We start from the raw sequence: 7,660 nt of genomic DNA, 5'->3' as shown, positions 1-7,660 counted from the left end.
GGCTAACTAACTACTAATGCAGTGGTTCTCAAAGTGGGGGGCGCAGAGGCATGACAGGGGGGGCGCGAGAGACCAGGAGGAAAAATGGTTATTAAAAAAATAAAAAAAAAACATATTTAAAAAAATTATTGATTCGAAAATAATATGATACAGTACTATTACGTCTGGGTCTCTGTGTTTCATTAAAGCTCGGCTCTGTGTGTGTGTGTGTGTGTGTGTGTGTGTGTGTGTGTGTGTGTGTGTGTGTGTGTGTGTGTGTGTGTGTGTGTGTGTGTGTGTGTGTGTGTGTGTGTGTGTGTGTGTGTGTGTGTGTGTGTGTGTGTGTGTGTGTGTGTGTGTGTGTGTGTGTGTGTGTGTGTGTGTGGAATGAGCCATTTTGTGTGCGTGCGTGAGCGAGAGAGAGAGATAGCGCACCGGTACCGGAGATCGTTGATGTTAGCTTCTGGTGCTAGCGAGCTATGCTAACGGATATAAGGAGTTTTTTTAACAACAAAGTGGAGGAGAGTCCTCTCCTGTCAGACTGAGAGTCTCAGTGAGCTAAAGGACTCTCAGTGTTATCTCAGTGGGTCTCAAACGTTTTGGTCACCATTAATGTAAACAATTATTTCCGAGGCACACGTTTATATGATCATTATAGTTATAAAAAAATAAGAGAATACATGAAAAACAGCTATGAAATACTATATGACAGTAAAACAAGAATAAAGTTTAAAAGAGTGATTTATAAAATATCCATAAAGAAATAGTAAATCTGTTTACAATTCTGTTTCATCTGGGTGTTGAGAGATGTATCCATAGATCTCTTCATTTTGCTCTCAAAGTGCACCAGATTGATGCTTTCAACTTCAATATTTAAAAATCTTCCCGGGGGAGCATGCCCCCGGACCCCCCTATGTGAGGTCCACACACCACCTATAAAAATAGCACTTTACCCCTGCTTACACCTATATGCCGAGACTTGATATCGAGCCTTCATTGTAACAGTCGCGGGTACATAGTGTATGTGCGTGGGGAGTGTTGCAGTAGAAAATTCCACTGTAGCGACCGGTACATTAATGGGAAACCCTAAATGTTTGAGCACGCTCTATGAAAGGTCAAGCTACCCCACAGCACCCCCAAAAGAAATCTCTGGCGCCGCCACTGAGCCTGACTATTTGTGTTGGGGGGGCCCGACTTTTTTTTTTCTCCAAAGGGGGGGCCTGACCGAAAAAGTTTGAGAACCACTGTACTAATGTAACAAGAGACACCTACATGAAAACACAACAAGACACCTATACAAAGTACAATGGCCACACACATTTATATTTTAAAATACTACACACACACAAATTAATAGCATGCAGGGTTAGATATAAGAAAAAATAAATTTGAACTCACCCTGCTTGTGAAAATGCAACGCCACCTGTTATGGAATTCTTATTGTTATAAATGTGGTTGTTTTAACATTAAATACACAGCTATTTTCAGGATCCGCTGGCCTCCGTCCAACACAAACCTATTTTGTACTGCATAAACTATGAAGAATTTGATTTAACAGGTTTCCTCTTACCAAGTATTCGAGCTCGTTGTGTCGAACGGAAGCCGCGTCTCCGGAAAACAGCTGGTTGTGTAGTCTCTCCCGGCCAACGAGAATCACGTCGAGGTCACCAATTGTTAACTGTGATGGTTATTCTCGCGTCCAGGAAAGAGAAGCTTAAAAAGGAGACTAAATGGAGTCTCTGAGATGTTTTCAAATTGGTACTTTAATTAATAAAAAGCGTGGTAAAGTCACAAACAGAATATTGTCCGACAGAAAAGCAGCTGCCTCTGGCCCTCGCTAGCAGAGAAAAGAGGCCGAACCGCTCAGGTGCTGCTGTTATATAGCTTCTGCAGGCTCCTCCCTGCGGGCCGGCCCTCCACATCTTAATGTCCGTTGTTACGTTTAAACAGAGGATTCAGGCATTGTACATTCAATATATACTTAAACACGCCTCTTCTCCTCATATTGTCTTTCATCACTTTTCCTTTAACACATTCTAAACGTTGTAGTTAATATTCTAAAAAATACAGAAAATACTTCACGGCTGGTTTGGTTTCTGGTCATTCCGGATGTTGTCACATCTTACCCACGTCTGTAAACAATAACTTTATTCAAATAAACTATACCTTCATTTAATATTCAGCAATAATAATACGTCTATAGTTACAGTGTTAAAATCAGTAGGTTTCGGTGTGCATCACTCCATGTCATTTCGCTACTAAATTAACCTCTATAAGAAATGGTAAACTAGCCACATGCTAACCGGAGATGAAGGATTTTCACAATAAAAGCTTAACTGGTTGTGCACAATAATTTTCTGGTTTTTCAGTATAAAACAGCATTTAAACTGAAGGTACATTTAAGGTACATTATGCCATCAAAACATTGATTTTAATTTCTAACACAACCGCTGTCACTACCCGATCTGCAGCTCTTCCCGATCTGCAGTGCGTTGCGAGATACATGCATACCAAGTTACTGCTAACCCTATATGTTCCCCTATATAAACGTTACATTCATAATCAAATGAGACAATCTGCAAGAGAATTAGCTATATTTTGTTATTCTTATTGCTTGTCATTCACACGTTGAGAAAAGACGGCCACCACCGCCCGGACCTAACGGAGCCGCAGTGGGCTAGCTCCGGGACGCGGGCTGGAGCTAGCCCCCTGCGGCTCGGTTAGCTCCGGCGGCCACCACTGGGATAATTGGGTCCCCTATTAACATTTGCTCCCGTTTAGCATTATGGGCGTCATAGCCTAGGGTCCTTCTCACTTCGGTTAAATGGATTCCTTGCGTCCCTCACTTGCGTAGTTTCCCTGCGTTTAGTCTCTCCCACCAGGGAAGCATGGAAAGACGCAAGGAAACCACGAGAAGCCGGGTTGCGTTCCGATAATCCAAATTCAGCTCCTAAATTCTAACCCTATCTCCTATTCCTTGACCTCTGAGTGAAACGTCACGGGGTTAAGGGATAGTGGATAGGAGAATTCAAAAGGACTTAGGAGAAGAGACTGCGGTGCTTTAGAGAATCGACTGCACTTTCACTATCCGAAGTGTTTATGATGCGCCAGCGGACGTCCTGAATGTGCGTCTGCTGCTGTGGGGAAACTATGGAAACTACAGTTCTCTATACAGCGGACTACAACATGGATGTTCAATAAGAACGAGGGACTACTGTAAACTCATCTAGAGACTCTGCATCGTGCTCTGATGCTGTTGTTTTATGCTTTATGAACGGGGACAACAGAGAAACATATTCTTCATGACCAAAGTTGGAATTGAAATAAAAAAGGAAAGTGAAACTTATGCTCGTCACCCTCTCCCTCCGGTCCACATTAATACAAATGATCCCAATACGTATGATTGTATGAAAAGATCTTAAAATCAATACAAATGTATTTATTATAAATGTTAGTCCTTAACATCTATCACTGTGTACATCACCATTCAAACATCTTTTAAAAGTTGAACAAACTCCACACAGCTCAGTAAAGACTGTGAAATGTTAACTTTATTTGATCATTTCAGTAAAAACTAACGTTCATATTTCTCTTTTTGATTATAATACTGATGAACGTTCAAAACAAAGCACTTTGGCAACTTACCACATAGGCTACGCTACGTTTTAAAATGCTTAATAAGCACCGTAACGTTCATGATATAATTTCTCGGTCATAATCGGTTGTTTCCGTGACTGTTGAGTGACGGCAAATGCTGCGGCTGCAATGCATTGTGGGGCAGCATTTTCTCCTCTCCTTTCGTCAAGGGAGGTCCAGTGGTTCCTAAGCTAAAGGAGGTTATAAAGGAAGTTTGAAACCTCCTTTCCTTTCATTTGGAGAATTGGAACGGCACTTAACCTCTTAAGCCCCAAGCCTGTTTTTCAGGTTTCAGGCTCGAAAATGACATGCCCAAAACAAACAAAGGACTATAACTTAACTTCTAAAAGGGTTTTATGAATAATTTATTTTATAAAAGCAAGGTCACATCTGTGAGTTGGATCTAGAAGTGTCAGAATCAATAAAGATGTTTCAGTGTCAGAGTAAATCCAGATGGAACATAGTCAAAAAGTGTACATTTCTGTCTCCGCCCAAATAAAACCCATTACTTATAGTGAAAACCACCCTTGAATGATAGGTTAGTAGCCTAAAAGCTTTAGGAATCCAAAGTATAACATATAATAAGTACCCTGTATCAAGATTGAGGTGAGTGAGAATTTACCTTTTTAGACAGATTTAGCAAAAAAAAGTCCAAGCGGACTAAGCTTTGGGCACATTTGGGTACATTTGGTTCCATTTAACCTTTTTCAGGTACCAGACTGTAAAAATCATTGTATAACATTTAATTATCACTATAGATTATTTTATTATATAAAATTGTAAAAAAAATAAAATAATTAAGTGGGTGTGTGTGTGTGGGAAGTTCCCTCTTTGCATGAGATGCATGTTACTTGCACAATAAAAATTAGGAAACTTAGGAAACATTTGACTCCAACTGGAGCAGATTTATTTAAAAAAATTAGCAACACACTATACAACAAGCATTTTTTGGGTAAAAAAAAAAAAACTTTATACAAACCCTGAATGTTACAGTATTACTCCAGTAAGTCATGCCATGCCCTGTAACAGTTATTTTTGGTAGTGAAGCACAGAGGGACCTGACACTTCCTTCAGTACACAGGTGTCTTCACCCTTCTGTTGCCAGCATCAGAGCACCTCCTGCAGTACCTCCTGACCTTGGTGGCATCTTCCCCATAATACTCGGGCATCCAGAAGCCATATCATCATCGCCTTCCTCACTGTGAAAACAAATGTGGAAAAAACAAATAGATTAATTCTCTGGCTTGTACTTTCAAAAATGTAACTCAAATCAGAAATAATTTCTCTACAACAACAGCAGAACATCAATTTTGAGTGTGTGAAATAACATTATATCACTCAAAATGTATACCGTGTAAATTATGTGAGACGGGGTTCATATAATCTTTTCAATATTTAATAATATTCCGTCTGTCATATATTTATATATGTATATACATATTATGTATGCATGTGTGTATATATATATATATATATATATATATATATATATATATATATATATATAATATAAGTAATAATTGTAAGTCGCTTTGGATAAAAGCGTCAGCTAAATGAAATGTAATACCGTGTTAAATTCAACATGTATATGTCTTGTTTATTTCAACAACAAGAATAAGAAACGGCATCCATCTTCTTTGTTTGTTGTGGAGTGTGTGAAAGAACATTATATCACAAGATGGATGCCGTCGTGTTATTGTCACATGTGTGAAATTACTAAAGATGAATACACTCTTACACCAAATAAATAACAAAAAGATAAAAACAGATGAATACTCTTACACCAAATAAATAAGTAATAGATACAAACAGAGAGATTACATACCTTTCGGGTGACGGAGGTTCATAATCAGAGTCATTACTGTCCCCTTTGTGCGTGACGAGATCATTATCTTCCGACGGAGAGTCCTGAAATACGATTGCCATGACTCCTCGACGGACAAAAAAGTCGTCTTTCTGGCTGCCATTGAAACAATGAAGACAAAGAAAACAAATCCTGCTGATCGATCTGCCGTTCTCTGCTCTCCTGTCGCCGCGGAACATGCTATGCTATGCTATGCTATGCCGCGTAAAAAGAGTGGGCTGTGCGTAAACCAGCTATACTGCCTTTACTTATACTTACGCAAGATCCTATCTCTTGAACCCATTGGTCGATTTGGGTGATCGACACCTTTTTTGAATCGTTAGAGCCAATCGAATCGAGTGGTAGTTTCAAAATACGTAAATACGTTACGACTGCGGAGGGGGAGCTATGCGTAAACTGCATCTCCCGCAGCTGAAGCCACGGACTGTTAATCGTTGGACCTACTCTTCTGCCGTGAATGAAAGGATTGATTCTCAGTAATCATTTTAAAGTGACAAGAGACATTGGATTAACCTTGAGCAGCGTTTTTATTCCTTTGAACACAACTTTTGATCACAAAACAGCCAAGGTAAGACCTAATTATTGTCATGGATTTGAAAACTGATATTGTTTACTGACTATGTTCTGGCTGCTAGCTCGGTTAATGTTGTGCCTGTAGTGATGGGGTGTATACCCATGGAATCTGTGGAATCTCAGCTTTCAGAAAATGTGTTGTTTGTGCAGAAAGTATGAATTATAAATGATCGTTTTTGTGAGTTATGAGCAGAAATAGCAATTGCCCGTTTTTGCTATGGGCTTCTTGTGAGACGTATTTTTCGAAAAACTTTTTTTTTTTCCTATCGTCAGTTAGCCAAGTTTCCTCCGGTCAGATGGGTATGGAATATTAATAGTTTCATGAATGACACTTCAGATATAGCACTGTTGCTACATATATAGCATTTTCGGACCCGAGCTCGGGTCCGTGGGGCTTAAGAGGTTTTAACATGGATGCCACTGACGTACTTCCGGGTCATTTCACTTGGTTAGGAAGGTTCCTAAGCTAAATGGACTATTGGAACGCAACCCGGTACTTAAGAGAATCCGAATGCACTTTCACTATCCGACGTGTTTATGATGCGCCAGCGGACGTCCTGAATGTGCGTCTGCTGCTGTGGGGAAACTATGGAAACTACAGTTTTCTATACAGCGGACTACAACATGGATGTTTAATAAGAACGAGGGACTACTGTAAACTCATCTAGAGACTCTGCACCGTGCTCTGATGCTGTTGCTTTATGCTTTATGAACGGGGACAACAGAGAAACATATTCTTCATGACCAAAGTTGGATTTGAAATAAAAAAGGAAAGTGAAACTTATGCTCGTCACCCTCTCCCTCCGGTCCACATTAATACAAATGATCCCAATACGTATGATTGTATGAACTAAATATCTTAAAATCAATACAAATGTATTTATTATAAACGTTAGTCCTTAACATCTATCACTGTGTATATCACCATTCAAACATCTTTTAAAAGTTGAACAAAACCCACACAGCTCAGTAAAGACTGTGAGATGTTGACTTTATTTGATCATTTCAGTAAAAACTAACGTTCATATTTCTCTTTTTGATTATAATACTGATGAACGTTCAGAACAAAGCACTTTGCCAACTTACCACATACGTTTTAAAATGCTTAATATGCACCGTAACTTTCATGATATCATTTCTCGGTCATAATCGGTTGTTTCCGTGAACGGCCGACTGTTGTGATGGCAAATGCTGCGGCTGCAATGCATTGTGGGGCAGCATTTTCTCCTCTCCTTTCGGTTAGGGAGGTCCAGTGGTTCCTAAGCTAAAGGAGGTTATAAAGGAAGTTTGAAACCTCCTTTCCTTTCATTTGGAGAATTGGAACGGCACTTATCATGGCTGCCAGTTAGGGACTTCCGGGTCATTTCACTCCGTTAGGAAGGTTCCTAAGCTAAATGGACTATTCGACTGCAACCCAGGAAATGAGTTTTAAGAGCAATGGGACGTCCTTTCCTCCGGAGCGTCACGTGAAGCGACGTCCGTTTGTGATGACGCTGCACAGCTGATCGTCTGACAGCAGCTCTGTCCCCGTTATTTCCACACACACCCGCCTCTGTTAGTACACATTTACTGACACAAACATTTGTATCATCTGTTATAGACCCAAAT

This window comes from Gymnodraco acuticeps, unplaced genomic scaffold, assembly GCF_902827175.1.
Source record: "Gymnodraco acuticeps unplaced genomic scaffold, fGymAcu1.1, whole genome shotgun sequence".
Taxonomy (NCBI): domain Eukaryota; kingdom Metazoa; phylum Chordata; class Actinopteri; order Perciformes; family Bathydraconidae; genus Gymnodraco; species Gymnodraco acuticeps.
Note: the sequence above shows the minus strand (reverse complement) of the source record.